Source organism: Echinops telfairi, unplaced genomic scaffold (assembly GCF_000313985.2).
Source record: "Echinops telfairi isolate 266 unplaced genomic scaffold, ASM31398v2 ScPeMD7_7468;HRSCAF=8506_0, whole genome shotgun sequence".
In the NCBI taxonomy this organism is placed as follows: domain Eukaryota; kingdom Metazoa; phylum Chordata; class Mammalia; order Afrosoricida; family Tenrecidae; genus Echinops; species Echinops telfairi.
Genome location: NW_022111369.1, coordinates 1,902,832 through 1,912,992, shown reverse-complemented (window position 1 = coordinate 1,912,992; position 10,161 = coordinate 1,902,832). Strand labels below are relative to the sequence as shown.

Sequence of the window (10,161 nt, the reverse complement as noted above, 5' to 3'; positions counted from 1 at the left end):
TCTGTGTAGTCTAGTTAGTTTCCATTTAGACAAAATGTTAGTCTGTTTTAACTCCTATAAAAATTTTGCCAGTTAACAGCATTGGCAAATTACTATATCTGCCCTCTGAACCACAGGAATAAATGAGTTTCATGTCAGAGTCCCAAGGACTTTAATGGCATTTCCAAAGAGTTAAACAGCTAATAGTAATGCTTTAGGGAAACTTCTGCAACCTTTTTTCCCCAGCCAGTTTCCTTTTATGGTCTCTGACTAGACAGGCAATGTTCAATAAACCTTTCTATAATGACGGAAATGTTCTACAAGGAAGGAAGGGGGCACGCTTCAAAACATTCATGAAAAAAATGCCACTATCTTTTAATTAGACTTTTTTCTCGAACTTTTTGACACCCCTCCTATATCTACTCTGTCCAATTGATAGTCACCAGCCATTTCTGCTATTAACCAGTTAAATGTGGCTAGCTTAAGTGAGGAACTGAATATCTTTTAAATTTTAATTCATTGAAATTAAAATAGCCACATTGACTAATAAATATAGCCCAATACTAGAGACAGTTTATCTTTGTTTAAAAAGGGTGGTTTATTTACCAGACATTATATATCAGGCATTTGTTTGTTTGCTTCTTTGTTTTCTTTTTCTAAAAAGATGTACTCAAACTCTAAATGTTAGGTTAAAAAGTAAAGTTCAGATCATAGTCATAGATTGTAAACGTTTCCCAAATAATTCTGAAGATCCTCAAGAGAGAGAGATGCCAACTCAGATGGACTAATCATTAAAAAAAAAAAAAAAGGAGTCCTAGTGGGATAGTGGGCTATACACTGCTCTGCTAATCACAAAATTAGCAGTTCAGATCCACCAGTCATTTTGGGGGAGAAAAAACCCCACAAGGCTTTCTACTCCTATCAACTTAAATCCTTAAAACTCCCTGGAACAGCTCTACTCTGGCCTGTAGGGTCGGATGAATCAGCATCAATTGAATGGCAGTGAGTTTAGTTTTGGACTTTGGATCATAAAAAGAAGTCCAAGATGGTATTATGAGATCCCCATAAATACTAAACTATTTTCATCCATTTGTAAAGAAATACAATGAGCAAGTGCTATCTGCATGTTGAGTCTTGGGCCTTGTCCCAGGCAAGTGACTTCCTGGCATCAGCTTCAATGTCTCTTGTCACTATGTCTTCAAACAGTTCATCTCTGGTACCTCTGTGATGCAGGACATAGGAGGCCTATAGGCACAAAGTTTGAGCACTCAGCTAGTAACCAAAAGGTCAGCAATTAGAACCCACCAGCCACTCCAGGGAGAAAGGGCCTGGCAATATGCTCCCATTTAGATAGCAGCCTAGAAACCCTGTGGGGTAGTTCTACTCCATCACACAGGGTTGTTGCTAGACATCAAAATGAACTCAAAGGCACATCACAACAGACACAAAGACAAATGGAAGGATGGTAAGGTCTCAGGATGCAGAGAGAAGCAGAGAAGATATGCTATGTTGGTTCTACAACGAATGGGTTTCTAATCCTCTGAAGGTCTCAAAAGCTTCATCCTTAAATTGGATGGGAAATATTTACCTTCCAGGACTAGAGAGTATACATATAAAGCCTTAAAGCACCATGTCTGGAGCACAGTAACTACTCAATGAGTGATAGCAACAACTTCATTATCATTGATACTACTAAGATTTTCTCTTACTTCAAGAGACCACTGTTCTTAAAGATGCATAAGAAAGAATCATATTAATTTTATAAAAATGTATTCAATTGACATGTTCCCTAAGTACCATGAAGGAACTGCTTCCAATAAAACATAAAATCAAGTCATTATGCTAACAGAACAGGTCTTTGGTCAAAGAATGTGGGAGAACCAGTGATAGGTGTGGTAAAAAAAAAAAGAAGATAAAATCAATACAGTAAAATGTGGGCAGAAAGTCACAGGTGCACAATTTTATGGTGTATTTTAAACAGCTCAAAAATAAATAGGAATGCAGTAATTTTTGTGTGATTGCAGTATTTTTAATCAGGTTAAATTGACCAGCTTGATAAAAACTCACTATATTCTTTTATTCATCTGTGCCAAAGGATTCATCAGAAATGAATGTTGTTCTAATAAAGCACTTGTTAAAGATAATTGTTTAAAAGGGAAGTTGATGGTAACAATCTTATGCTGTTCTACAGGATATAAATGTTTTTCTCTTTACTCTATAATAATGGTATTCATATGCAAACATGGCACTAAATGTGTTATAAACGTAACATGAAATTATACGAATGTTTAAAAAACTGTCTTGTAAAGGCTCTGTTCAGTAGTAATTTAAATGAGTAAACTTTTTATAAAATGACAAACAGGACTTTATGTTAAATATATGACTTTATAGTAAATTACATTAAATAAATTCTATATATAGTAGTTTGGTTAGTGAATGATTACATAGGATATCTACTACTTACATACGTACAAAGAAGACCAGAGACGGAAACACTCTGTTAGGACCTAATGGATGCCTTAGAGAGAGCCTCTGCATACACTCCTCACCAGGTTTAGGTGATACGCTAAGGGGAATTTGCATTGAGCATTTTATCCTTTGGGAGAAGAAATAGGCACATTAATTATTTAGGAAAAGGTTACAGGGTATATTGTTGTTCAGTGTTGTCGGACTCACAGCGACCTAACCAACATACAACAGAACGAAACACCGTTTGGCCCTGTGCCCTCCTCACAGAGACTCTCACGGTTGAGCCCGTTGGTGACGCCACTTGTCCATCCATTCTGTCGAGGGCCCTTCTCTTTTCCACGGGCCCTCTGCTGCACACCAAGCACGATGTCACTCCCCAGGGACTGCGCTCGCCTGACAACACGCCCAAAGTACATGAGCTGAAATCTTGCTGTCCTTGCCTCTAAGGAGCATTCTGGTGGTACTTCTTATGGCTAGCATCAAAACACTGCCACAGGGTCCCCAGTCCTGAAAAGAAGACTGCTCTGGACTAAAGATTTCCTCTAGGAAACAGAAGGAGGAGATGGGCAGGAAGCCCTCTTAATGCCCTTTGTCAGCACTGCTGATGGGAATGAGCTCTCTTTACAGTTCTTAACCTACAATGCTGCTTCTCTCCTGAGGGTGCCCCGGCTCGCACAGCTCCGTCTTCGATTGCACGGGTGGCAGTGCGCTTGTATTCTGAGCTTCGCCAGAGTCCAGTCAGGAAGAGCAAACCAGTCAGCATAGAACAGGCAGGCGGTACCAAATACAGCCTGACAAGCAGGACCTGTCCATGAAGGGAATGGGACCCATCCAGGGAGAACTCTATTTTCCCCACATATAAATAATGGGTCCACACATCTAACAATCATAGAGCGTACAGGAAACTCACGTGTGAGGGGCTGTGCCATTTTGGAAAAACCAAAAAATGCGTAGCACGTACTGTTTGTGTGAAACTACGATAGACAGTAAGCTGTCGCTCTGGCTAATCCAAAGGAGGAAAGCACAGCTTTCCTATATTGATTTAGGACATGAGGTGCTGGACTGCGAGTTCACACAGAACAGGTAACTGTCGATGGTTATCATTCAAACTGCCAGATATCAATTGCTATTATTATAAAAGCAGACCTTTATAAAACAAGCTATCTTGATGTTATCAGTATGTGCACTTAAGAATTAGAGGTATCCATTTCACTATCTTCATTTTAATTGCACATCAATAACATAACCCATGAAAAAAATGAAAGAGTGTTACTCTAAGTATGCATCCTGTTAGAGAGGGTGATGGAATACATTTTCTATCTCGCTGAGCTCTCAGTCTCCACAATTTGATCAACATCATACTCTCCCCCAGATGTAATTCCACTTGTGAGATGGGGGAATTTGCCACACAATTCCATTTTTGTGTTTAGGAATAATAAAGCTAGGTCACTGGAGGCACTTTGCATTATTATCTTTGAAAAGTTGACTACCTAGAGACGGAAAGGACCCAGAGCGGAAACAAGACGTACTAAAGATAAACACAGTTCCTGCTTTGCCAGCTCTCCCAGGGGCCCAGAGGACTTGTACGAGGGGTTGCCTAGTAACCCAACAGAGTCGACTTCAGGGATTTTGCTGTTCTGATTTTCCCCCCTAAGAATTAAGTACATACAATTTATTTAAAAGATGAAAGAATAAAATATGTATGATACTTTTGTTTCCACGGGGCATTTCTCTTATATAGCTTGATATTATCACATTACGAAATATGAAGGAATAACTGTGGATAATAACATAGAATAACAAAAGAGAAATCTATGAAAGATGCATTGTTATGGTTTCTCTAGGCATTAGGAACTTTCTGTGAGAGAGTGCCCCCCACCCCCCAGAAAGGGCCTTAACAATAAATTCACACAGTCTTATGTCTTCATAAAATTTTCAAAAAAACGATATTAAAACAGCAATCAGTTGAATTCAACATATCTTTTCACTCAACCTTCCGCTCCATTGAATTAGCCCTCATGTTGGTGACATTGGAACGACCTCAAACACTTTTTAGGTCTAAAGTTAGAAATAGAAATATCACATGACCCAGTAACTCCACAAATAGGTACATAGCCTAGAGAAACCAGAGTTGTGATAACAATAAGTATATGTATACCCATGTTTATTTATCACAGCACTAGTCACAGTAGCCAAAAGATGGAAACAACCTAAATGCTCATCAATGGATGCGTGGGAAAACCAACTACATGAAAACACACACACGTATACTATGCAATGTCAAAGAATAATGATGAATCTATGAAGTACCTTATAACATGGGTGAACCCAGAGTAAAATTAGTCAGTAACAAAAATATGAAAAGTCAAGATGAGGTTTTCACACACAAATGAAATAATACTTGGTGGTCACTAGGAGTGGGGAGAACGATCACGTGAAGAGCTGTAGTGTCATAAAGCTACAGGAACAGTGCTACCTTGATGGCTGTGAGTTTGGTTTGGTTTGGGTTAGCAGTGGGAATTGGAGAAAGGGAGACTAACTAGTGGGTAAACCCCTATTCACTTGGGTGTTGGGGAAGGCAATATGCAATAGAGGGAGTGGTCAACAAAAAGCAATCGATGCAAAGGAAGAACGGGGAGGAGTATAACCGTGAAAGGTAAGAGGTCAACAGAAGTATACAAACAATCCGGAAATACCAGTAATAATTTATGAGTGAATACACAGACAGACACAAAAGCAAACGAGGTGTGGGAAGGAAAATGGGACTATACCCACAAATAGATGTAGGTTTGGCAGAGGATTTCTCTACCTGTGTATTCATATGCTGCAAACATACTCATGAACATAGTAGTCTACAAGTAGAATATAAGTAGAGCTTTTAGGGGCAGTGTTATAAAACTTCTTCGCCAGAACTAAACACTTTGAAGGAGTGAGTCACCAGTTCTGAAAATTTAGAATCATAATCTCAGGGAACATCACGGTCAATTAGCACAAAGTAGTTCACAAAGAAAATGTTCTACATTCCAGTCTAGTGAGTTACAATGTGGGCTTTCAAATCTTGTGAGTAGCCACCTAACGTGCAACCATTGGTGTCTCTCCATCCACAGCAAAAAACATCAAAGACACATGGAAACCATGAGTCCAAAGGACTGACTGCGCAAGCCTCAGCCACCCTGAGTCCAAGACTAGAAGGACGAGAGGGTATCCAGCTACCATCCACTACTAACTACTCAGAAAAAGGAGCATATTGGTAGGTCCTGGATAAAGCAGGAGAAAAATTTGACACAAAACTCAAAATCGTCAACTTTGCGCAGTGGCAATATCATAGCCAGTGAGGTTCATCTGAGGCACGATTATTGCTAATTGAAAACTCAAAATCGTAAAAAGGATTTACTAGAAGAGACTGGTGGAACCTCTGAGACAAGGGTCCTTTGTCACTCTTCAGGCCTGGATTTGATCTCACCGCGGTGATTCAATTTTCAGCTAAACATACACAGGTCTAACTCTTTAACATCATCAACCACGGAAATCAACAGGGCAGAATTTGCCAGAGGAAAAAGTTCAGAAGGCAGGAGAGGTCAAGAAAGAAGAAGATATGGAAACCCAAAACACAGGCAAGAAGTAGGTTGAATGATGTTGTATCGTGGGGACTACAATCAATGATGCTTCACAAAATATGTCTAGTCTTTCAAATGGAAAACTTACTTTTTCTGTAAACTTTCACCCAATTGACCATATATATATATATATATATATATATGGTCAATATATATATAATATAATATATATATATATATTTAAAAACACCTTATCTATTTTTCCAATGGGATACTTTACAAGCTGTTTCAAGAACATGAAAGGGTTAACATTTAAGGTCTAGGGAATGCAGGTTGACCCAAGAACACACTTAGTGTGAGCTTAAAAAACGTAAGTGGCCTGGCTCTTTGTCCTCCATGTTGGGATGGGAATACCTACCGTACTGATGTGGGCATGCAGGAATATTCCCATCCCCCGGCTCCCAAAGGGGGAGGCAGCATCCCAGAGGTGTGATGATACGCACTTGAACTACTGATCAAACTACAAGCAGGTGTGGAAGAAACAAAGTCTATTTTTCCTCTCGTTGCATTGTTTTTATCTTCTTCTTCCTGAAATTTGTTCTTCTTTGATGCATTTCGCATCACTTGAAGATGTAAAATTCTGTTATGATTATTTTCATCCTGAATGCATTTGGGGCTTAATTTCCTATCTGTAATTATTTGTCTTTTCTTGTGAGAACTCGCAAAGTTGTACACACTGTTGGCCTATTCAACCTAGGTCTATACTACGTGTTACACTTCTAAGAAAAGCAGAATATAATTCACTGTTGGAAATACAAATGTAAAAACTGCTTTCATATTAAACATTTAATTAAATATGAAATACTTCATAGTAAACATGAAATATGATATGAAATTTACCACATTAGCTTTCTTTTCTAAGTGACTATCAACATATTTATATTGTTAAAATTATTTATTACAAACATATACCTGTTATATCAGTCATGAATGACCAGCTGTAGTGAAAGTATCAATAACTTAAACATCAGGAGAAAATGACCTCTAGTACAGGCTTACATGCTGATGCAAATCAAGGATTGTTGCCTTCAGTATAGATAACAACTTATTAAAAAGAAAACTAAAATCCTCAAATTTGGATCAATAGTTAACATCACGATAAACAGAGAAACGACTGACGTTGCCGGGGATTTCATCTTGCGTGTCTCCACAGTAAAACTCGGAGTAGTCAAGAAATCACACAACACTTGCACTGGGTCCGTTTGATCCACAGAATCTCTTTAAAGTGTTGAAAAGACAGGTTATTCCTTTGAGGACTCAGGCTTTCCGTGGCATTTTCGATTGCCACATGCGCACGAGAAAGTTGGACGATGAACATGGAAGCCTGAAGGGAAACTGATGCATTTGAATGATGGTGCTGGTGAAGAATAGTGAAAGTACCATGCACTGCCAAAAGAACAAACCAATCTGTCTTGGACGAAGTACAGCCAGAATTCTTCTTAGAAGCAAGAAGGGTGAGATTTCGTTTCACGTTCTCTGGACATAGTATCAGCAGAGATCAGTCCTTAGAAAAGGATATTATATTTGGTAAAGTAGCAGGGCAGCAAAAGAGAAAGACTCTTGACCATCGGATGGATTAACGCAGTGTGGGAGTTACATAATCCGGTGTCAACTTGGGAGGGGGCGGAGTCTAGCCTGTCAATCAAGTCACAGCTTGATGCCCTCATTTGGAGGCTCCATGAAGATAGATAGCTCACTGGATGCCAGATACACACAGACTCTGCTTCCTCTTCCTGCTGACAAGACACATGGAGCTATGCTAGAGTCCTGGAGCTGACAGTGCTACATGGAGACCCCTGATAGCATTGAGATGCTTCTACTGCCACTGGATCCACAAAACTTTCTACCCACTGGCCTGTGACCATCCTGAAATTGGCATCATTGCATGTGTTGTGTGAGTCTGAAGAGGAATTTATAGATTAGTATCAGACATATAGGCAAATGCCAGACTTATGGACTTGATCTGGACTGGGCTGGGATGTTTTCTCAATACGTATACAGCTGCTCTTCGATATTAACTTCTCTGGTACATACATATGAATGTCCCTGGATTTGTTTTTCTAGTCAACCCAGACTAAATCACACAATGAGGGTCTGGATGGGCTCAAACATAAGGACAACTGTGAGGATGGCACAGGATTTGGCCAAATTCAGGGTCACTGTGAGTTGGAACCAACTCAATGGTACCTAATAACGACAATGCTACTCAAGAACTAGTAAACAAACTAAAAGGTAGAGGTTTAATAATAACAAACCAACCACCAAACTCACTGTCATTGAGTGAGTGAATTCCAACTCAGAGCAATCCTATAGGACAGGGTAGAACTGCCCCTATGAGTTTCTGAGACTGACTCTTTATGAGAATAGAAAGCCCTGTTTTTCTCCCAAGAGTGGCTGGTGATTTTGAACTGCTGAACTGACAGTTAGGAGCCCAATGCACAATCACTAAGCCACCAGAGCGTCTTTAACAACAATAATTATAATGCCCTTCAAAATAGAGAAGTGAAGTGAAGCTATTGTTTATTGAAATGTACTTCCCAAATTCAAATTCAAGAAACTGAAGTCTCTTTGGTTTCCCTGGTAATTTTCAGGGGCTCCTAATTCTTCCCTGTATGCACTTAATTCTCTATATCTCTACTGCTCTTTGATCACTCAGACATGATTAGATTAGGACACACCCTGTAATGCTATAATCTCACTAACAACAAACCAACCCTTACTCTCAATCAACAGAGAGGACTGTAGGGCCGACAACTGCTCGAGACAGATGTCCCCCTCACTGGGGCACACCAGGACAGAGGACAATACTGCGGACACACGGCGCGGAGTGAGTCCAGTCTGAACCCCCCACAGCGATGCAAACCAAGAAGGGAACGTAACAGATGTGCAACGGGAGCAAAACCAAGCCACAAAGCCCCTGAGGAAGCCCCAAATAGACTTCAGGCTAGGAGGGGCAGTTCCCACAACCCCTTCACCCACCACCCACCCCCAAGGACCAGTGGGCAGATAGACTGGCATTATCTGTTATTTGGGGTCGGGGGGTGTGCTAGTTACTATTATTTTTCTTTATATTTTTTTCTCTTTTTATTCCAGTTTTTGTTTTCTTTTTGTATTGTCTGCATTATTGTTGGTTTGACGACCTACATAAGACAGGCATGGGAAGCAAGCCCGAGGAGAAAGCAATGGGACAGAAGGTTCTGGAGGGACTTAGCTTGGGGAGCAGGCGGCAGGGGCAAGGAGTAGTGAGCAAACAGTGCCACAGACAGGGAACAACTAGGGAATTGCAATCAACAACGACAAGGACATCAAGATCCTAGGGGTGTTGGAGCAACAACAATCTAGCTGAAAGGAATTACTAGTAGGTGGAAGTAGTGCGAGTGTGATGGTGGGAAAGGAGGGAGATAAAAGGAAACAGGAAAGATCTAGGAAGCAATGCTATGTACAGAGGTATAAACATAGGTGTGCACTTATGTAAATATTTTAATTCTTAACAATAGAGGTATTGGCATAGGTATATATATTTATGTGGCAATTCATTGAGGAAGTGGACGGACTTTGGGCCTCTGTTCAAGCTCTCCCTCGACACAACACTTTGTTCTAACAACCTGGAGTTCTATGATGTTCACTCTCCTGGCATGATCGCTGAAGACAAAATGAGCGCACAAGCGAACGTGGTGAAGAAAGCTGATCGTGGCCAGCTATCAAGATACAACATCTGGGGATTTAAAGGCTTGAAGTTAAACAAGCAACCATTTAGCAGAGAAGTAACAAGCCCACATGGAAAAAGCACACCAAGCTGTACGCTTATGAGGTGTTGAAGGGATCAGGTAGCAGGCACCGGAAGACCCCAAACAAACAAATATAATGTTGAAAATGAGGGGAGTCGGAGCAGAGACCCAAAAGTCATCTGTAGCCAATGAGACATCCCCTCACAGAAGGGTCACAGGGAAGGGATGAGTCAACAGGGTGAAGTATAGCACCGATGAAACACACACCATTCCTCTGGTTCCTTGAGGCTTCCTCATGCCCCCACTATCAAGACCCCAATCCTGCCTTTCACTGTAGGCTAGGCTGGAGCATGTACACAGGTACAAAT

At 40.4% G+C, this 10,161-nt stretch overlaps 1 protein-coding gene and 1 pseudogene across 16 annotated transcripts in view; one reads left to right on the top strand and one right to left on the bottom strand.

The window, feature by feature from the left end:
* Positions 1-10,161, bottom strand: part of CAMK2D (calcium/calmodulin dependent protein kinase II delta) — a 332,745-nt gene that overhangs the window by 246,322 nt on the left and 76,262 nt on the right. The gene's annotated exons all lie outside the window — the stretch shown is intronic.
* On the top strand, positions 5,751-5,880 carry LOC115873466 (annotated as a pseudogene).